This window comes from Balaenoptera physalus (assembly GCF_965194825.1).
Source record: "Balaenoptera physalus genome assembly, contig: HAP1_SCAFFOLD_1577, whole genome shotgun sequence".
In the NCBI taxonomy this organism is placed as follows: domain Eukaryota; kingdom Metazoa; phylum Chordata; class Mammalia; order Artiodactyla; family Balaenopteridae; genus Balaenoptera; species Balaenoptera physalus.
The window spans coordinates 77,972-102,103 of record NW_028125220.1 but is presented as its reverse complement, the minus strand read 5'-3'; the positions used below and the strand labels follow the sequence as shown (position 1 = coordinate 102,103).

The 24,132-nt window shown below is 38.0% G+C and overlaps 1 long non-coding RNA gene across 1 annotated transcript in view; it reads right to left on the bottom strand.

Moving 5' to 3' along the window:
• Positions 1-268: 268 nt before the first annotated feature.
• LOC309653979 overlaps positions 269-24,132 on the bottom strand; it is an 88,652-nt gene continuing 64,788 nt past the window's right edge. Inside the window, exons 9-11 of the long non-coding RNA XR_014259693.1 lie at positions 23,379-23,424; positions 18,065-18,080; positions 269-403 (exon numbers count right to left, since the gene is read on the bottom strand). This is a non-coding gene — a long non-coding RNA (uncharacterized lncRNA). The remainder of the gene's footprint in view (positions 404-18,064; positions 18,081-23,378; positions 23,425-24,132) is intronic.

Below are 24,132 nucleotides of genomic sequence, written 5' to 3'. Positions count from 1 at the left end.
AAAAAGGTTTCAGTTCACACCAGTCATAACCATCAGCAAAAAGTCTACAAACGATAAATGCTGAGGGGGTTTTAGAGAACTGTGTACCTTCTGGCTGCTGGTGGGATGTAAAGTGGCAACAGCACTAACGCAAACTGAATGGAGCTGTGCTTGAAAAGGTAAAAATTGAGCTACCATATGATGCGGCAGGGCACCTTTTGGGCCTATAACCTAAGACCACCAGAATCGGAAAGACAGAGGCAGGCAAATGTGCGCTGCAGCAATATTGAAAGAGCCAAGACATGGAAGCAAAAAAAGGTCCATAAACAGATGACGGGAAAAAGAAGAAGTGGTATATGGACAGAATGGAATAGTGGCCTCGGGAAAAAGATGAACAATGCCGTTTTCAGGACTACAGTTGAGCCTAGAAATAATCATATAACGATAAGTAAGTCAAAAGGGTATGACAAATGTCCTATGATATCATTTATACATGTTATCCTAAGATTGCTACCAATGAACATATTTCCACAGAAAAAGACACTCACAGACTTATCAAATAAACTAATGGTTAGCCAAAATGAAAGGTGGGGGGATGGGTAAATTAGGACTATGGGGTTAATATGAATATACTAATGTAAGTTAAATGTACATAAACATATAACATATAAATGATATGAATTATATAATCACCAATCCCTTCAAAATATACATTCTGTAATCACATACATGGTAACAGGTTCCGAAGATGAACAGACATATGTATGAATCATTGAGCAGATTCTGTACAGCCAGACAATCAAAACACTCTAATCAAATTTACTCCGATAAGAAGTAGAAAATAAATTTAAAAAACAAACATAAGTAAGGAGATATAAACTTCTGGGGGCTTGTCCCAGCACATTCCACTCTAGTTTACAACCTCGGAACACTACCTCCAGGAAGACTCTGCTGCCCTAGTAACAAGTGTTGAGAACGTAATAATGCTGCTGCCTTGTGGCTATTTCCCACAACAGCAGCTTTAAACCCAGTGCCAATGGTTGCTTATAGACTCACAAGGACTGCAGGGCTGTAAATGACACAGGCCCTCAAAAAATGCCCTGGGGTAGGGAATAGGCAAGAAAATTCAACACATGAGAAATTTTTCAAGAAGTCAATAAGAGGAGGGAGGTTGTACTCACTCTTTAAAAAAAAAGGAAAAGAAAAAAAGGGCATGCCTAAAGCTCAGTAAAGGAAATTATTAGCCATATGCAAATTCAAATTCAATAAGGTTTCAGCTCACACCAGTCATGACCAGCAGCAAAAAGTCTACAAACTATAAATGCTGAAGGGGTTTTAGAGAACTGTGTACCTTCTTGGTGCCGGTGGGATGTAAAGTGGTAAGAGCACTAACGAAAACTGAATGGAGCTGCTTGAAAAGGTAAAAATTGAGTTAACATATGATGCGGCAGGGCACCTTTTGGGCCTATAATATAAAACCACCAAAATCGGAAAGACAGATGCAGGCAAATATGCACTGCAACAATATTGAAATAGCCAAGACATGGAAGCAAAAAAAAGGTCCATAAACAAATGAATGGACAAAGATGAAGTGGTATACGTACCAAATGGAATAGGAGCCTCGGGAAAAAAAGGAACAATGCCGTTTTCACGACTACAGTTGAGCCTACAAATAATCATATAAGGTTAAGTAAGTCAAAAGGGTATGACAAATATCCTATGATATCATTTATACAGGTTATCCTAAGATTGCTACCAAAGAACATATTTCCACAGAAAAAGACACTCACAGACTTATCAAGTAAACTAATGGTTAGCCAAAAGGAAAGGTGGGAGGATGGGTAAATTAGGACTATGGGGTTAATATACATATACTAATGTATGTTAAATGTATATAAACATATAACAGATAAATTATATGAATTATATAATCACCAATACCTTTAAAATATACATTCTGTAATCACATACATGGTAACAGGGTCCAAAGGTGAACAGACATAAGTATGAATCATTGAGCAGATTCTGTACAGCCAGACAATCAACACACTCTAATCAAATTTACTCCGATAAGAAATAGAAACTAGGGGCTTCCCTGGTGGCGCAGTGGTTGAGAATCTGCCTGCCAATGCAGGGGACACGGGTTCGAGCCCTGGTCTGGGAAGATCCCACATGCCGCGGAGCAACTGGGCCCGTGAGCCACAACTACTGAGCCTGAGCGTCTGGAGCCTCTGCTCCGCAACAAGAGAGGCCGCGATAGTGAGAGGCCCGCGCACTGCGATGAAGAGTGGCCCCCACTCGCCGCAACTGGAGAAAGCCCTCGCACAGAAACGAAGACCCAACACAGCCAAAAATAAACATAATAAATAAATAATAAAAATTTAAAAAAAAAAAAAAAAAAAGAAATAGAAACTAAATTTAAAAAACAAACATAAGTAAGGAGACATAAACTTCTGGGGGCTTGTCCCTGCACATTCCACTCTAATTTACAACCTCGGAACCCTACCTCCAGGAAGACTCTTTTGCCCAAGTAACAAGAGTTGAGAACGTAATAATGCTGCCGCCTTGTGGCTGTTTCGCACAAGAGCAGCTTTAAACCCACTGCTAATGGTTGCTTAATAGTCCCAAGGAATGCAGGGCTCTAAATGACACCTGCCCTCAAAAAATGCCCTGGGGTAGGGAATAGGCAGGAAAATTCAACACATGAGAAATTTTTCAAGAAGTCAAGAGAGGAGGGAAGTTGTACCTACTCTTTAACAAAAAAAGGAAACGAAGAAAAAGGATATGGTTAAAGCTCAGTATAAGGAATTATTAGCCACATGCGTTTCCAACCTCCAAAAAGGTTTCAGCTCACACCAGTCAAATGGCCATTAGCAAAAAGTCTACAAACTATAAATGCTGAATGGGTTTTAGACAACTCATACCTACTAGCTGCTGGTGCGATGTAAAGTGGTAAAAGCACTAACAAGAACTGAATGGAGCTGCTTTACAAGGTAAAAATTGAGCTACCATATGATGCGGCAGGGCACCTTTGAGCCTATAAACGAAGACCACCAGGATCGGAAAGACAGAGGCAGGCAAATGTGCACTGCAGTAATATTGAAATAGCCAAGACATGAAAGCAAAAAAAAAGGTCCATAAACATATGAATGGAAAAAGAAGAAGTGGTATATGGACAGAATGGAATAGTAAGCTCGGGAAAAAAATGAACAATGCCGTTTTCTGGACTACAGTTGAGCCTTGAAATAATCATATAAGGTTAAGTAAGTGAAAAGGGTATGACAAACAGCCTATGATATCATTTATACATGTTATTCTAAGATTGCTACCAATGAACATATTTCCACAGAAAAAGACACTCACAGACTTATCAAATAAACTAATGGTTAGCCAAAATGAAAGGTGGGAGGATGGGTAAATTAGGACTATGGGGTTAACATACATATACTAATGTATGTTAAATGTATATAAACATATAACATATAAATTACATGAATTATATCATCACCAATACCTTCAAAATATACATTTTGTGATCACATACATGGTAACAGTATCCGAAGATGAACAGACGTATGTATGAATCATTGAGCAGATTCTGTACAGCCAGACAATCAAAACACTCTAATCAAATTTACTCCGATAAGAAATAGAAATTAAATTTAAAAAACAAACATAAGTAAGGAGACATAAACTTCTGGGGGCTTGTCCCAGGACATTCCTCTCTAATTTACAACCTGGGAACACTACCTCCAGGAAGACTCTGTTGCCCTAATAACAAGAGTTGAGAATGTAATAATGCTGCCGTCTTGTGGCTCTTTCCCACAACAGCAGCTTTAAACCCAGTGCCAATGGTTGGTTATATAGTCACAAGGACTGCAGGGCTGTAAATGACACAGGCCCACAAAACATGCCCTGGGGTAGGGAATAGGCAAGAAAATTCAACACATGAGAAATTTTTCAAGAAGTCAATAAGAGGAGGGAAGTTGTACTCACTCTTTAAAAAAAAGGAAAACAAAAAAAAGGACATGCCTAAAGCTCAGTATAAGGAATTATTAGCCACATACATATTCAAATTCAAAAAGGTTTAAGCTCACAAGAGTCATGACCATCAGCAAAAAGTCTACAAACTATAAATGCTGAAGGGGTTTTAGAGAACTGTGTACCTTCTAGTTGCTGGTGGGATGTAAAGTGGCAACAGCACTAACACAAACTGAATGGAGCTGCTTGAAAAGGTAAAAATTGAGCTACCATATGATGCGGCAGGGCACCTTTTGGGCCTATAACCTAAGACCACCAGAATCGGAAAGACAGAGGCAGGCAAATGTGCACTGCAGCAACATTGAAATAGCCAAGACATGGAAGGAAAAAAAAAGGTCCATAAACAGATGTATGGACAAAGACGAAGTGGTATATGGACAGAATGGAATAGTAGGCTCGTGAAAAAAATGAACAATGCCGTTTTCAGGACTACAGTTGAGCCTAGAAATAATCATATAACGTTAAGTAAGTGAAAAGGGTATGACAAATATCCTATGATATCATTTATATATGTTATCGTAAAATTGCTACCAATGAACATATTTCCACAGAAAAAGACACTCACAGACTTATCAAATAAACTAATGGTTAGCCAAAATGAAAGGTGGGAGGATGGGTAAATTAGGACTATGGGGTTAACATACATATACTAATGTATGTTAAATGTATATAAACATATAACATATAAAGTATATGAATTATATAATCACGAATACCTTTAAAATATATATTCTGTAATCACATACATGGTAACAGGATCCGAAGATGAAGAAACATAAATATGAATCAATGAGCAGATTCTGTACAGCCAGAAAATCAAAACACTCTAATCAGATTTACTCCGATAAGAAATAGAAATTAAATTTAAAAAACAAACATAAGTAAGGAGAGATAAACTTCTGGGGGCTTGTCCCAGCACATTCCACTCTAATTTCCAACCTTGGAACACTACCTCCAGGAAGAGTCTTTTGCCCCATTAACAAGAGTTGAGGACGTAATAATGCTGCCGCCATGTGGCTGTTTCCCACAGCAGCAGCTTTAAACCCAGTGCCAATGGTTGCCTACATAGTCACAAGGACTGCAGGGCTGTAAATGACACAGGCCCTCAAGAAATGCCCTGGGGTAGGGAATAGGCAAGAAAATTCAACACATGAGAAATTTTTCAAGAAGTCAATAAGAGGAGGCAAGTTGTACTCACTCTTTAAAAAAAAGGAAAACAAAAAAAGGACATGCCTAAAGCTCAGTATAAGGAATTATTAGCCACATGCAAATACAAATTCAAAAAGGTTTCAGCTCACACCAGTCATGACCATCAGCAAAAAGTCTACAAACGATAAATGCTGAAGGGGTTTTAGAGAACTGTGTACCTTCAAGCTGCTGCTGGGATGTAACGTGGTAACAACACTAATGCAAACTGAATGGAGATGCTTGAAAAGGTAAAAATTGAGCTACCATATGATGCGGCATGGCACCTTTTGGGCCTATAACCTAAGACCACCAGAATCTGAAAAACACAGGCAGGCCAATGTGCACTGCAGCAATATTGAAATAGCCAAGACATGGAAGCAGAAAATAGGTCCATAAACAGATGAATGGACAAAGACGAAGTGGTATACGTACCAAATGTAATAGTAGCCTCGCGAAAAAAATGAACAATGCCGTTTTCAGGACTACAGTTGAGCCTAGAAATAATCATATAAGGTTAAGTAAGTGAAAAGGGTATGACAAACATCCTATGATATCATTTATACATGTTATCCTAAGATTGCTACCAATGAACATATTTCCACAGAAAAACACACTCACAGACTTACCAAAGAAACTAATGGTTAGCCAAAATGAAAGGTGGGAGGATGGGTAAATTAGGACTATGGGGTTAACATACATATACTAATGTATGTTAAATGTATATAAACATATAACAGATAAACTATATGAATTATATAATCACCAATACCTTTAAAATATACATTCTGTGATCACATACATGGTAACAGGGTCCGAGGTGAACAGACATAAGTATGAATCATTGAGCAGATTCTGTACAGCCAGACAATCAACACACTCTAATCAAATTTACTCCGACAAGAAGTATAAATTAAGTTTAAAACACAAACATAAGTAAGGAGACATAAACTTCTGGGGCTTGTCCCAGCACATTCCACTCTAATTTACAACCTTGGAAAACTGCCTCCAGGAAGACTCAGTTGACCTAGTAACAAGAGTTGAGAACGTAATAATGCTGCCGCCTTGTGGCTGTTTCCCACAACAGCAGCTTTAAACCCAGTGCCAATGGTTGCTTATATAGTCACAAGGACTGCAGGGCTCTAAATGACACAGGCCCTCAAAACATGCCCTGGCGTAGGCAATAGGCAAGAAAATTCAACATATGAGAAATTTTTCAAGAAGTCAATAAGAGGAGGGAAGTTGTACTCACTCTTTAAAAAAAAAGGAAAAGAAAAAAAAGGACATGCCTAAAGCTCAGTATAAGGAATTATAAGCCACAAGCAAATTCAAATTCAAAAAGGTTTCAGTTCACACCAGTCATAACCATCAGCAAAAAGTCTACAAACGATAAATGCTGAGGGGGTTTTAGAGAACTGTGTACCTTCTGGCTGCTGGTGGGATGTAAAGTGGCAACAGCACTAACGCAAACTGAATGGAGCTGTGCTTGAAAAGGTAAAAATTGAGCTACCATATGATGCGGCAGGGCACCTTTTGGGCCTATAACCTAAGACCACCAGAATCGGAAAGACAGAGGCAGGCAAATGTGCACTGCAGCAATATTGAAAGAGCCAAGACATGGAAGCAAAAAAAGGTCCATAAACAGATGACGGGAAAAAGAAGAAGTGGTATATGGACAGAATGGAATAGTAGCCTCGGGAAAAAAATGAACAATGCCGTTTTCAGGACTACAGTTGAGCCTAGAAATAATCATATAACGATAAGTAAGTCAAAAGGGTATGACAAATGTCCTATGATATCATTTATACATGTTATCCTAAGATTGCTACCAATGAACATATTTCCACAGAAAAAGACACTCACAGACTTATCAAATAAACTAATGGTTAGCCAAAATGAAAGGTGGGGGGATGGGTAAATTAGGACTATGGGGTTAACATGAATATACTAATGTAAGTTAAATGTACATAAACATATAACATATAAATGATATGAATTATATAATCACCAATCCCTTCAAAATATACATTCTGTAATCACATACATGGTAACAGGTTCCGAAGATGAACAGACATATGTATGAATCATTGAGCAGATTCTGTACAGCCAGACAATCAAAACACTCTAATCAAATTTACTCCGATAAGAAGTAGAAAATAAATTTAAAAAACAAACATAAGTAAGGAGATATAAACTTCTGGGGGCTTGTCCCAGCACATTCCACTCTAGTTTACAACCTCGGAACACTACCTCCAGGAAGACTCTGCTGCCCTAGTAACAAGTGTTGAGAACGTAATAATGCTGCTGCCTTGTGGCTATTTCCCACAACAGCAGCTTTAAACCCAGTGCCAATGGTTGCTTATAGACTCACAAGAACTGCAGGGCTGTAAATGACACAGGCCCTCAAAAAATGCCCTGGGGTAAGGAATAGGCAAGAAAATTCAACACATGAGAAATTTTTCAAGAAGTCAATAAGAGGAGGGAGGTTGTACTCACTCTTTAAAAAAAAAGGAAAAGAAAAAAAGGGCATGCCTAAAGCTCAGTAAAGGAAATTATTAGCCATATGCAAATTCAAATTCAATAAGGTTTCAGCTCACACCAGTCATGACCAGCAGCAAAAAGTCTACAAACTATAAATGCTGAAGGGGTTTTAGAGAACTGTGTACCTTCTTGGTGCCGGTGGGATGTAAAGTGGTAAGAGCACTAACGAAAACTGAATGGAGCTGCTTGAAAAGGTAAAAATTGAGTTAACATATGATGCGGCAGGGCACCTTTTGGGCCTATAATATAAAACCACCAAAATCGGAAAGACAGATGCAGGCAAATATGCACTGCAGCAATATTGAAATAGCCAAGACATGGAAGCAAAAAAAAGGTCCATAAACAAATGAATGGACAAAGATGAAGTGGTATACGTACCAAATGGAATAGGAGCCTCGGGAAAAAAAGGAACAATGCCGTTTTCACGACTACAGTTGAGCCTACAAATAATCATATAAGGTTAAGTAAGTCAAAAGGGTATGACAAATATCCTATGATATCATTTATACATGTTATCCTAAGATTGCTACCAATGAACATATTTCCACAGAAAAAGACACTCACAGACTTATCAAGTAAACTAATGGTTAGCCAAAAGGAAAGGTGGGAGGATGGGTAAATTAGGACTATGGGGTTAATATACATATACTAATGTATGTTAAATGTATATAAACATATAACAGATAAATTATATGAATTATATAATCACCAATACCTTTAAAATATACATTCTGTAATCACATACATGGTAACAGGGTCCAAAGGTGAACAGACATAAGTATGAATCATTGAGCAGATTCTGTACAGCCAGACAATCAACACACTCTAATCAAATTTACTCCGATAAGAAATAGAAACTAAATTTAAAAAACAAACATAAGTAAGGAGACATAAACTTCTGGGGGCTTGTCCCTGCACATTCCACTCTAATTTACAACCTCGGAACCCTACCTCCAGGAAGACTCTTTTGCCCAAGTAACAAGAGTTGAGAACGTAATAATGCTGCCGCCTTGTGGCTGTTTCGCACAAGAGCAGCTTTAAACCCACTGCTAATGGTTGCTTAATAGTCCCAAGGAATGCAGGGCTCTAAATGACACCTGCCCTCAAAAAATGCCCTGGGGTAGGGAATAGGCAGGAAAATTCAACACATGAGAAATTTTTCAAGAAGTCAAGAGAGGAGGGAAGTTGTACCTACTCTTTAACAAAAAAAGGAAACGAAGAAAAAGGATATGGTTAAAGCTCAGTATAAGGAATTATTAGCCACATGCGTTTCCAACCTCCAAAAAGGTTTCAGCTCACACCAGTCAAATGGCCATTAGCAAAAAGTCTACAAACTATAAATGCTGAATGGGTTTTAGACAACTCATACCTACTAGCTGCTGGTGCGATGTAAAGTGGTAAAAGCACTAACAAGAACTGAATGGAGCTGCTTTACAAGGTAAAAATTGAGCTACCATATGATGCGGCAGGGCACCTTTGAGCCTATAAACGAAGACCACCAGGATCGGAAAGACAGAGGCAGGCAAATGTGCACTGCAGTAATATTGAAATAGCCAAGACATGAAAGCAAAAAAAAAGGTCCATAAACATATGAATGGAAAAAGAAGAAGTGGTATATGGACAGAATGGAATAGTAAGCTCGGGAAAAAAATGAACAATGCCGTTTTCTGGACTACAGTTGAGCCTTGAAATAATCATATAAGGTTAAGTAAGTGAAAAGGGTATGACAAACAGCCTATGATATCATTTATACATGTTATCCTAAGATTGCTACCAATGAACATATTTCCACAGAAAAAGACACTCACAGACTTATCAAATAAACTAATGGTTAGCCAAAATGAAAGGTGGGAGGATGGGTAAATTAGGACTATGGGGTTAACATACATATACTAATGTATGTTAAATGTATATAAACATATAACATATAAATTACATGAATTATATCATCACCAATACCTTCAAAATATACATTTTGTGATCACATACATGGTAACAGTATCCGAAGATGAACAGACGTATGTATGAATCATTGAGCAGATTCTGTACAGCCAGACAATCAAAACACTCTAATCAAATTTACTCCGATAAGAAATAGAAATTAAATTTAAAAAACAAACATAAGTAAGGAGACATAAACTTCTGGGGGCTTGTCCCAGGACATTCCTCTCTAATTTACAACCTGGGAACACTACCTCCAGGAAGACTCTGTTGCCCTAATAACAAGAGTTGAGAATGTAATAATGCTGCCGTCTTGTGGCTCTTTCCCACAACAGCAGCTTTAAACCCAGTGCCAATGGTTGGTTATATAGTCACAAGGACTGCAGGGCTGTAAATGACACAGGCCCACAAAACATGCCCTGGGGTAGGGAATAGGCAAGAAAATTCAACACATGAGAAATTTTTCAAGAAGTCAATAAGAGGAGGGAAGTTGTACTCACTCTTTAAAAAAAAGGAAAACAAAAAAAAGGACATGCCTAAAGCTCAGTATAAGGAATTATTAGCCACATACATATTCAAATTCAAAAAGGTTTAAGCTCACAAGAGTCATGACCATCAGCAAAAAGTCTACAAACTATAAATGCTGAAGGGGTTTTAGAGAACTGTGTACCTTCTAGTTGCTGGTGGGATGTAAAGTGGCAACAGCACTAACACAAACTGAATGGAGCTGCTTGAAAAGGTAAAAATTGAGCTACCATATGATGCGGCAGGGCACCTTTTGGGCCTATAACCTAAGACCACCAGAATCGGAAAGACAGAGGCAGGCAAATGTGCACTGCAGCAACATTGAAATAGCCAAGACATGGAAGGAAAAAAAAAGGTCCATAAACAGATGTATGGACAAAGACGAAGTGGTATATGGACAGAATGGAATAGTAGGCTCGTGAAAAAAATGAACAATGCCGTTTTCAGGACTACAGTTGAGCCTAGAAATAATCATATAACGTTAAGTAAGTGAAAAGGGTATGACAAATATCCTATGATATCATTTATATATGTTATCGTAAAATTGCTACCAATGAACATATTTCCACAGAAAAAGACACTCACAGACTTATCAAATAAACTAATGGTTAGCCAAAATGAAAGGTGGGAGGATGGGTAAATTAGGACTATGGGGTTAACATACATATACTAATGTATGTTAAATGTATATAAACATATAACATATAAAGTATATGAATTATATAATCACGAATACCTTTAAAATATATATTCTGTAATCACATACATGGTAACAGGATCCGAAGATGAAGAAACATAAATATGAATCAATGAGCAGATTCTGTACAGCCAGAAAATCAAAACACTCTAATCAGATTTACTCCGATAAGAAATAGAAATTAAATTTAAAAAACAAACATAAGTAAGGAGAGATAAACTTCTGGGGGCTTGTCCCAGCACATTCCACTCTAATTTCCAACCTTGGAACACTACCTCCAGGAAGAGTCTTTTGCCCCATTAACAAGAGTTGAGGACGTAATAATGCTGCCGCCATGTGGCTGTTTCCCACAGCAGCAGCTTTAAACCCAGTGCCAATGGTTGCCTACATAGTCACAAGGACTGCAGGGCTGTAAATGACACAGGCCCTCAAGAAATGCCCTGGGGTAGGGAATAGGCAAGAAAATTCAACACATGAGAAATTTTTCAAGAAGTCAATAAGAGGAGGGAAGTTGTACTCACTCTTTAAAAAAAAGGAAAACAAAAAAAGGACATGCCTAAAGCTCAGTATAAGGAATTATTAGCCACATGCAAATTCAAATTCAAAAAGGTTTCAGCTCACACCAGTCATAACCATCAGCAAAAAGTCTACAAACGATAAATGCTGAGGGGGTTTTAGAGAACTGTGTACCTTCTGGCTGCTGGTGGGATGTAAAGTGGCAAGAGCACTAACGCAAACTGAATGGAGCTGTGCTTGAAAAGGTAAAAATTGAGCTACCATATGATGCGGCAGGGCACCTTTTGGGCCTATAACCTAAGACCACCAGAATCGGAAAGACAGAGGCAGGCAAATGTGCACTGCAGCAATACTGAAAGAGCCAAGACATGGAAGCAAAAAAAGGTCCATAAACAGATGACGGGAAAAAGAAGAAGTGGTATATGGACAGAATGGAATAGTAGCCTCGGGAAAAAAATGAACAATGCCGTTTTCAGGAGTACAGTTGAGCCTAGAAATAATCATATAACGATAAGTAAGTCAAAAGGGTATGACAAATGTCCTATGATATCATTTATACATGTTATCCTAAGATTGCTACCAATGAACATATTTCCACAGAAAAAGACACTCACAGACTTATCAAATAAACTAATGGTTAGCCAAAATGAAAGGTGGGGGGATGGGTAAATTAGGACTATGGGGTTAACATGAATATACTAATGTAAGTTAAATGTACATAAACATATAACATATAAATGATATGAATTATATAATCACCAATCCCTTCAAAATATACATTCTGTAATCACATACATGGTAACAGGGTCCGAAGGTGAACAGACATAAGTATGAATCATTGAGCAGATTCTGTACAGCCAGACAATCAACACACTCTAATCAAATTTACTCCGATAAGAAATAGAAACTAAATTTAAAAAACAAACATAAGTAAGGAGACATAAACTTCTCGGGGCTTGTCCCTGCACATTCCACTCTAATTTACAACCTCGGAACCCTACCTCCAGGAAGACTCTTTTGCCCAAGTAACAAGAGTTGAGAACGTAATAATGCTGCCGCCTTGTGGCTGTTTCGCACAAGAGCAGCTTTAAACCCACTGCTAATGGTTGCTTAATAGTCCCAAGGAATGCAGGGCTCTAAATGACACCTGCCCTCAAAAAATGCCCTGGGGTAGGGAATAGGCAGGAAAATTCAACACATGAGAAATTTTTCAAGAAATCAAGAGAGGAGGGAAGTTGTACTTACTCTTTAACAAAAAAAGGAAACGAAGAAAAAGGATATGGTTAAAGCTCAGTATAAGGAATTATTAGCCACATGCGTTTCCAACCTCCAAAAAGGTTTCAGCTCACACCAGTCAAATGGCCATTAGCAAAAAGTCTACAAACTATAAATGCTGAATGGGTTTTAGACAACTCATACCTACTAGCTGCTGGTGGGATGTAAAGTGGTAAAAGCACTAACAAGAACTGAGTGGACCTGCTTTACAAGGTAAAAATTGAGCTACCATATGATGCGGCAGGGCACCTTTGAGCCTATAAACGAAGACCACCAGGATCGGAAAGACAGAGGCAGGCAAATGTGCACTGCAGTAATATTGAAATAGCCAAGACATGAAAGCAAAAAAAAAGGTCCATAAACATATGAATGGAAAAAGAAGAAGTGGTATATGGACAGAATCGAATAGTAAGCTCGGGAAAAAAATGAACAATGCCGTTTTCTGGACTACAGGTGAGCCTTGAAATAATCATATAAGGTTAAGTAAGTGAAAAGGGTATGACAAACAGCCTATGATATCATTTATACATGTTATCCTAAGATTGCTACCAATGAACATATTTCCACAGAAAAACACACTCACAGACTTATCAAATAAACTAATGGTTAGCCAAAATGAAAGGTGGGAGGATGGGTAAATTAGGACTATGGGGATAACATACATATACTAATGTATGTTAAATGTATATAACCATATAACATATAAGTTACATGAATTATATCATCAACAATACCTTCAAAATATACATTTTGTGATCACATACATGGTAACAGTATCCGAAGATGAACAGACATATGTATGAATCATTGAGCGGATTGTGTACAGCCAGACAATCAAAACACTCTAATCAAATTTACTCCGATAAGAAATAGAAATTAAATTTAAAAAACAAACATAAGTAAGGAGACATAAACTTCTGGGGGCTTGTCCCAGGACATTCCTCTCTAATTTACAACCTGGGAACACTATCTCCAGGAAGACTCTGTTGGCCTAATAACAAGAGTTGAGAATGTAATAATGCTGCCGTCTTGTGGCTCATTCCCACAACAGCAGCTTTAAACCCAGTGCCAATGGTTGGTTATATAGTCACAAGGACTGCAGGGCTGTAAATGACACAGGCCCACAAAACATGCCCTGGGGTAGGGAATAGGCAAGAAAATTCAACACATGAGAAATTTTTCAAGAAGTCAATAAGAGGAGGGAAGTTGTACTCACTCTTTAAAAAAAAGGAAAACGAAAAAAGGACATGCCTAAAGCTCAGTATAAGGAATTATTAGCCACATGCAAATTCAAATTCAAAAAGGTTTCAGCTCACACCAGTCATGACCATCAGCAAAAAGTCTACAAACTATAAATGCTGAAGGGGTTTTAGAGAACTGTGTACCTTCTAGCTGCTGGTGGGATGTAAAGTCGTAACAGCACTAACGCAAACTGAATGGAGCTGCTTGAAAAGGTAAAAATTGAGCTACCATATGATGCGGCATGGCACCTTTGGGCCTATAACCTAAGACCACCAGAATCAGAAACACAGAGGCAGGCAAATGTGCACTGCAGCAATATTGAAATAGCCAAGACATGGAAGCAAAAAAAGGTCCATAAACAGGTGAATGGAAAAAGAAGAAGTGGTATACGGAAAGAATGGAATAGTAGCCTCGGGAAAAAAATGAACAATGCAGTTTTCAGGACTACAGTTGAGCCTAGAAATAATCATATAAGGTTAAGTAAGTCAAAAGGGTATGACAAATATCCTATGATATCATTTATACATGTTATCCTAAGATTGCTACCAATGAACATATTTCCACAGAAAAAGACACTCACAGACTTATGAAATAAACTAATGGTTAGCCAAAATGAAAGGTGGGAGGATTGGTAAATTAGGACTATGGGGTTAACATACATATACTAATATATGTTAAATGTATATAAACATATAACATATAAACTGTATAAATTATATAATCACCAATACCTTTAAAATATACATTCTGTTATCACATACATGGTAACAGGATCTGAAGATGAACAGACATTAGTAGGAATCATTGAGCAGATTCTGTACAGCCAGACCATCAAAACACTCTAATCAAATTTACTCCGATAAGAAATAGAAATTAAATTTAAAAACAAACATAGGTAAGGAGACATAAACTTCTGGGGGCTTGTCCCAGCACATCCCACTCTAATTCACAACCTCGGAACACTACCTCGAGGAAGACTCTTCTGCCCTAGTAACAAGAGTTGAGAACGTAATTATGCTGCCGCCTTGTGGCTGTTTCCCACAGCAGCAGCTTTAAGCCCAGTGCTAATGGTTGCTTAAAAGTCACAAGGACTGCAGGGCTCTAAATAACACCTGCCCTCAAAAATGCACTGGGGTAGGGAATAGGAAAGATAATTCAACACATGAGAAAGTTTTCAAGTAGTCAATATGAAGAGGGAAGTTGTACTCACACTTTAACAAAAAAAGGAAAAGAAGAAAAAGGATATGCCTAAAGCTCAGTATAAGGAATTATTAGCCAAATGCGTATCCAACCTCCAAAAAGGTTTCAGCTGACACCAGTCAAATGGCCATAAGCAAAAAGTCTACAAACTATAAATGCTGAATGGGTTTTAGCCAACTCATACCTCCTACCTGCTGGAGGGATGTAAAGTGGTAACAGCACTAACGAAAACTGAATGGAGCTGCTTGAAAAGGTAAAAATTGAGCTACCATATAATGCGGCATGGCACCTTTTGGGCCTATAACCTAAGACCACCAGAATCTGAAAAACACAGGCAGGCAAATGTGCACTGCAGCAATATTGAAATAGCCAAGACATGGAAGCAGAAAATAGGTCCATAAACAGATGAATGGACAAAGACGAAGTGGTATACATACCAAATGTAATAGTAGCCTCGCGAAAAAAATGAACAATGCCGTTTTCAGGACTACAGTTGAGCCTAGAAATAATCATATAAGGTTAAGTAAGTGAAAAGGGTATGACAAACATCCTATGATATCATTTATACATGTTATCCTAAGATTGCTACCAATGAACATATTTCCACAGAAAAACACACTCACAGACTTACCAAAGAAACTAATGGTTAGCCAAAATGAAAGGTGGGAGGATGGGTAAATTAGGACTATGGGGTTAAGATACATATACTAATGTATGTTAAATGTATATAAACATATAACAGATAAACTATATGAATTATATAATCACCAATACCTTGAAAATATATATTTTGTGATCACATACATGGTAACAGGATCCGAAGATGAACAAATATATGTATGAATCATTGAGCAGATTCTGTACAGCCAGACAATCAAAACACTCTAATCAAATTTACTCCGACAAGAAGTATAAATTAAGTTTAAAAAACAAACATAAGTAAGGAGACATAAACTTCTGGGGCTTGTCCCAGCACATTCCACTCTAATTTACAACCTTGGAAAACTGCCTCCAGGAAGACTCAGTTGCCCTAGTAACAAGAGTTGAGAACGTAATAATGCTGCCGCCGTGTGGCTGTTTCCCACAACAGCAGCTTTAAACCCAGTTCCAATGGTTGCTTATATAGTCACAGGGACTGCAGGGCTCTAAATGACACAGGCCCTCAAAACATGCCCTGGCGTAGGCAATAGGCAAGAAAATTCAACATATGAGAAATTTTTCAAGAAGTCAATAAGAGGAGGGAAGTTGTACTCACTCTTTAAAAAAAAAGGAAAAGAAAAAAAAGGACATGCCTAAAGCTCAGTATAAGGAATTATAAGCCACAAGCAAATTCAAATTCAAAAAGGTTTCAGTTCACACCAGTCATAACCATCAGCAAAAAGTCTACAAACGATAAATGCTGAGGGGGTTTTAGAGAACTGTGTACCTTCTGGCTGCTGGTGGGATGTAAAGTGGCAACAGCACTAACGCAAACTGAATGGAGCTGTGCTTGAAAAGGTAAAAATTGAGCTACCATATGATGCGGCAGGGCACCTTTTGGGCCTATAACCTAAGACCACCAGAATCGGAAAGACAGAGGCAGGCAAATGTGCACTGCAGCAGTATTGAAAGAGCCAAGACATGGAAGCAAAAAAAGGTCCATAAACAGATGACGGGAAAAAGAAGAAGTGGTATATGGACAGAATGGAATAGTAGCCTCGGGAAAAAAATGAACAATGCCGTTTTCAGGACTACAGTTGAGCCTAGAAATAATCATATAATGATAAGTAAGTCAAAAGAGTATGACAAATGTCCTATGATATCATTTATACATGTTATCCTAAGATTGCTACCAATGAACATATTTCCACAGAAAAAGACACTCACAGACTTATCAAATAAACTAATGGTTAGCCAAAATGAAAGGTGGGGGGATGGGTAAATTAGGACTATGGGGTTAACATGAATATACTAATGTAAGTTAAATGTACATAAACATATAACATATAAATGATATGAATTATATAATCACCAATCCCTTCAAAATATACATTCTGTAATCACATACATGGTAACAGGTTCCGAAGATGAACAGACATATGTATGAATCATTGAGCAGATTCTGTACAGCCAGACAATCAAAACACTCTAATCAAATTTACTCCGATAAGAAGTAGAAAATAAATTTAAAAAACAAACATAAGTAAGGAGATATAAACTTCTGGGGGCTTCTCCCTGCACATTCCACTCTAATTTACAACCTCGGAACCCTACCTCCAGGAAGACACTGTTGCCCTAGTAACAAGTGTTGAGAACGTAATAATGCTGCTGCCTTGTGGCTATTTCCCACAACAGCCGCTTTAAACCCAGTGCCAATGGTTGCTTATAGACTCACAAGGACTGCAGGGCTGTAAATGACACAGGCCCTCAAAAAATGCCCTGGGGTAGGGAATAGGCAAGAAAATTCAACACATGAGAAATTTTTCAAGAAGTCAATAAGAGGAGGGAGGTTGTACTCACTCTTTAAAAAAAAAGGAAAAGAAAAAAAGGGCATGCCTAAAGCTCAGTAAAGGAAATTATTAGCCATATGCAAATTCAAATTCAATAAGGTTTCAGCTCACACCAGTCATGACCAGCAGCAAAAAGTCTACAAACTATAAATGCTGAAGGGGTTTTAGAGAACTGTGTACCTTCTTGGTGCCGGTGGGATGTAAAGTGGTAAGAGCACTAACGAAAACTGAATGGAGCTGCTTGAAAAGGTAAAAATTGAGGTAACATATGATGCGGCAGGGCACCTTTTGGGCCTATAATATAAAACCACCAAAATCGGAAAGACAGATGCAGGCAAATATGCACTGCAACAATATTGAAATAGCCAAGACATGGAAGCAAAAAAAAGGTCCATAAACAAATGAATGGACAAAGATGAAGTGGTATACGTACCAAATGGAATAGTAGCCTCGGGAAAAAAAGGAACAATGCCGTTTTCACGACTACAGTTGAGCCTACAAATAATCATATAAGGTTAAGTAAGTCAAAAGGGTATGACAAATATCCTATGATATCATTTATACATGTTATCCTAAGATTGCTACCAAAGAACATATTTCCACAGAAAAAGACACTCACAGACTTATCAAGTAAACTAATGGTTAGCCAAAAGGAAAGGTGGGAGGATGGGTAAATTAGGACTATGGGGTTAATATACATATACTAATGTATGTTAAATGTATATAAACATATAACAGATAAATTATATGAATTATATAATCACCAATACCTTTAAAATATACATTCTGTAATCACATACATGGTAACAGGGTCCAAAGGTGAACAGACATAAGTATGAATCATTGAGCAGATTCTGTACAGCCAGACAATCAACACACCCTAATCAAATTTACTCCGATAAGAAATAGAAACTAGGGGCTTCCCTGGTGGCGCAGTGGTTGAGAATCTGCCTGCCAATGCAGGGGACACGGGTTCGAGCCCTGGTCTGGGAAGATCCCACATGCCGCGGAGCAACTGGGCCCGTGAGCCACAACTACTGAGCCTGAGCGTCTGGAGCCTCTGCTCCGCAACAAGAGAGGCCGCGATAGTGGTAGGCCCGCGCACTGCGATGAAGAGTGGCCCCCACTCGCCGCAACTGGAGAAAGCCCTCGCACAGAAACGAAGACCCAACACAGCCAAAAATAAACATAATAAATAAATAATAAAAATTTAAAAAAAAAAAAAAAAAAAGAAATAGAAACTAAATTTAAAAAACAAACATAAGTAAGGAGATATAAACTTCTGGGGGCTTGTTCCTGCACATTCCACTCTAATTTACAACCTCGGAACCCTACCTCCAGGAAGACTCTTTTGCCCAAGTAACAAGAGTTGAGAACGTAATAATGCTGCCGCCTTGTGGCTGTTTCGCACAAGAGCAGCTTTAAACCCACTGCTAATGGTTGCTTAATAGTCCCAAGGAATGCAGGGCTCTAAATGACACCTGCCCTCAAAAAATGCCCTGGGGTAGGGAATAGGCAGGAAAATTCAACACATGAGAAATTTTTCAAGAAGTCAAGAGAGGAGGGAAGTTGTACCTACTCTTTAACAAAAAAAGGAAACGAAGAAAAAGGATATGGTTAAAGCTCAGTATAAGGAATTATTAGCCACATGCGTTTCCAACCTCCAAAAAGGTTTCAGCTCACACCAGTCAAATGGCCATTAGCAAAAAGTCTACAAACTATAAATGCTGAAAGGGTTTTAGACAACTCATACCTACTAGCTGCTGGTGGGATGTAAAGTGGTAAAAGCACTAACAAGAACTGAATGGAGCTGCTTTACAAGGTAAAAATTGAGCTACCATATGATGCGGCAGGGCACCTTTGAGCCTATAAACGAAGACCACCAGGATCGGAAAGACAGAGGCAGGCAAATGTGCACTGCAGTAATATTGAAATAGCCAAGACATGAAAGCAAAAAAAAAGGTCCATAAACATATGAATGGAAAAAGAAGAAGTGGTATATGGACAGAATGGAATAGTAAGCTCGGGAAAAAAATGAACAATGCCGTTTTCTGGACTACAGTTGAGCCTTGAAATAATCATATAAGGTTAAGTAAGTGAAAAGGGTATGACAAACAGCCTATGATATCATTTATACATGTTATCCTAAGATTGCTACCAATGAACATATTTCCACAGAAAAAGACACTCACAGACTTATCAAATAAACTAATGGTTAGCCAAAATGAAAGGTGGGAGGATGGGTAAATTAGGACTATGGGGTTAACATACATATACTAATGTATGTTAAATGTATATAAACATATAACATATAAATTACATGAATTATATCATCACCAATACCTTCAAAATATACATTTTGTGATCACATACATGGTAACAGTATCCGAAGATGAACAGACGTATGTATGAATCATTGAGCAGATTCTGTACAGCCAGACAATCAAAACACTCTAATCAAATTTACTCCGATAAGAAATAGAAATTAAATTTAAAAAACAAACATAAGTATGGAGACATAAACTTCTGGGGGCTTGTCCCAGGACATTCCTCTCTAATTTACAACCTGGGAACACTACCTCCAGGAAGACTCTGTTGCCCTAATAACAAGAGTTGAGAATGTAATAATGCTGCCGTCTTGTGGCTCTTTCCCACAACAGCAGCTTTAAACCCAGTGCCAATGGTTGGTTATATAGTCACAAGGACTGCAGGGCTGTAAATGACACAGGCCCACAAAACATGCCCTGAGGTAGGGAATAGGCAAGAAAATTCAACACATGAGAAATTTTTCAAGAAGTCAATAAGAGGAGGGAAGTTGTACTCACTCTTTAAAAAAAAGGAAAATAAAAAAAAGGACATGCCTAAAGCTCAGTATAAGGAATTATTAGCCACATACATATTCAAATTCAAAAAGGTTTAAGCTCACAAGAGTCATGACCATCAGCAAAAAGTCTACAAATTATAAATGCTGAAGGGGTTTTAGAGAACTGTGTACCTTCTAGTTGCTGGTGGGATGTAAAGTGGCAACAGCACTAACGCAAACTGAATGGAGCTGCTTGAAAAGGTAAAAATTGAGCTACCATATGATGCGGCAGGGCACCTTTTGGGCCTATAACCTAAGACCACCAGAATCGGAAAGACAGAGGCAGGCAAATGTGCACTGCAGCAACATTGAAATAGCCAAGACATGGAAGGAAAAAAAAAGGTCCATAAACAGATGTATGGACAAAGACGAAGTGGTATATGGACAGAATGGAATAGTAGGCTCGTGAAAAAAATGAACAATGCCGTTTTCAGGACTACAGTTGAGCCTAGAAATAATCATATAACGTGTAGTAAGTGAAAAGGGTATATGACAAATATCCTATGATATCATTTATATATGTTATCGTAAAATTGCTACCAATGAACATATTTCCACAGAAAAAGACACTCACAGACTTATCAAATAAACTAATGGTTAGCCAAAATGAAAGGTGGGAGGATGGGTAAATTAGGACTATGGGGTTAACATACATATACTAATGTATGTTAAATGTATATAAACATATAACATATAAAGTATATGAATTATATAATCACGAATACCTTTAAAATATATATTCTGTAATCACATACATGGTAACAGGATCCGAAGATGAAGAAACATAAATATGAATCAATGAGCAGATTCTGTACAGCCAGAAAATCAAAACACTCTAATCAGATTTACTCCGATAAGAAATAGAAATTAAATTTAAAAAACAAACATAAGTAAGGAGAGATAAACTTCTGGGGGCTTGTCCCAGCACATTCCACTCTAATTTCCAACCTTGGAACACTACCTCCAGGAAGAGTCTTTTGCCCCATTAACAAGAGTTGAGGACGTAATAATGCTGCCGCCATGTGGCTGTTTCCCACAGCAGCAGCTTTAAACCCAGTGCCAATGGTTGCCTACATAGTCACAAGGACTGCAGGGCTGTAAATGACACAGGCCCTCAAGAAATGCCCTGGGGTAGGGAATAGGCAAGAAAATTCAACACATGAGAAATTTTTCAAGAAGTCAATAAGAGGAGGGAAGTTGTACTCACTCTTTAAAAAAAAGGAAAACAAAAAAAGGACATGCCTAAAGCTCAGTATAAGGAATTATTAGCCACATGCAAATTCAAATTCAAAAAGGTTTCAGCTCACACCAGTCATAACCATCAGCAAAAAGTCTACAAACGATAAATGCTGAAGGGGTTTTAGAGAACTATGTACCTTCAAGCTGCTGCTGGGATGTAACGTGGTAACAACACTAATGCAAACTGAATGGAGATGCTTGAAAAGGTAAAAATTGAGCTACCATATGATGCGGCATGGCACCTTTTGGGCCTATAACCTAAGACCACCAGAATCTGAAAAACACAGGCAGGCCAATGTGCACTGCAGCAATATTGAAATAGCCAAGACATGGAAGCAGAAAATAGGTTCATAAACAGATGAATGGACAAAGACGAAGTGGTATACGTACCAAATGTAATAGTAGCCTCGCGAAAAAAATGAACAATGCCGTTTTCAGGACTACAGTTGAGCCTAGAAATAATCATATAAGGTTAAGTAAGTGAAAAGGGTATGACAAACATCCTATGATATCATTTATACATGTTATCCTAAGATTGCTACCAATGAACATATTTCCACAGAAAAACACACTCACAGACTTACCAAAGAAACTAATGGTTAGCCAAAATGAAAGGTGGGAGGATGGGTAAATTAGGACTATGGGGTTAACATACATATACTAATGTATGTTAAATGTATATAAACATATAACAGATAAACTATATGAATTATATAATCACCAATACCTTGAAAATATATATTTTGTGATCACATACATGGTAACAGTATCTGAAGATGAACAGACGTATGTATGAATCATTGAGCAGATTCTGTACAGCCAATCAAAACACTCTAATCAAATTTACTCCGACAAGAAGTATAAATTAAGTTTAAAAAACAAACATAAGTAAGGAGACATAAACTTCTGGGGCTTGTCCCAGCACATTCCACTCTAATTTACAACCTTGGAAAACTGCCTCCAGGAAGACTCAGTTGCCCTAGTAACAAGAGTTGAGAACGTAATAATGCTGCCGCCTTGTGGCTGTTTCCCACAACAGCAGCTTTAAACCCAGTGCCAATGGTTGCTTATATAGTCACAAGGACTGCAGGGCTCTAAATGACACAGGCCCTCAAAACATGCCCTGGCGTAGGCAATAGGCAAGAAAATTCAACATATGAGAAATTTTTCAAGAAGTCAATAAGAGGAGGGAAGTTGTACTCACTCTTTAAAAAAAAAGGAAAAGAAAAAAAAGGACATGCCTAAAGCTCAGTATAAGGAATTATAAGCCACAAGCAAATTCAAATTCAAAAAGGTTTCAGTTCACACCAGTCATAACCATCAGCAAAAAGTCTACAAACGATAAATGCTGAGGGGGTTTTAGAGAACTGTGTACCTTCTGGCTGCTGGTGGGATGTAAAGTGGCAACAGCACTAACGCAAACTGAATGGAGCTGTGCTTGAAAAGGTAAAAATTGAGCTACCATATGATGCGGCAGGGCACCTTTTGGGCCTATAACCTAAGACCACCAGAATCGGAAAGACAGAGGCAGGCAAATGTGCGCTGCAGCAATATTGAAAGAGCCAAGACATGGAAGCAAAAAAAGGTCCATAAACAGATGACGGGAAAAAGAAGAAGTGGTATATGGACAGAATGGAATAGTGGCCTCGGGAAAAAGATGAACAATGCCGTTTTCAGGACTACAGTTGAGCCTAGAAATAATCATATAACGATAAGTAAGTCAAAAGGGTATGACAAATGTCCTATGATATCATTTATACATGTTATCCTAAGATTGCTACCAATGAACATATTTCCACAGAAAAAGACACTCACAGACTTATCAAATAAACTAATGGTTAGCCAAAATGAAAGGTGGGGGGATGGGTAAATTAGGACTATGGGGTTAATATGAATATACTAATGTAAGTTAAATGTACATAAACATATAACATATAAATGATATGAATTATATAATCACCAATCCCTTCAAAATATACATTCTGTAATCACATACATGGTAACAGGTTCCGAAGATGAACAGACATATGTATGAATCATTGAGCAGATTCTGTACAGCCAGACAATCAAAACACTCTAATCAAATTTACTCCGATAAGAAGTAGAAAATAAATTTAAAAAACAAACATAAGTAAGGAGATATAAACTTCTGGGGGCTTGTCCCAGCACATTCCACTCTAGTTTACAACCTCGGAACACTACCTCCAGGAAGACTCTGCTGCCCTAGTAACAAGTGTTGAGAACGTAATAATGCTGCTGCCTTGTGGCTATTTCCCACAACAGCAGCTTTAAACCCAGTGCCAATGGTTGCTTATAGACTCACAAGGACTGCAGGGCTGTAAATGACACAGGCCCTCAAAAAATGCCCTGGGGTAGGGAATAGGCAAGAAAATTCAACA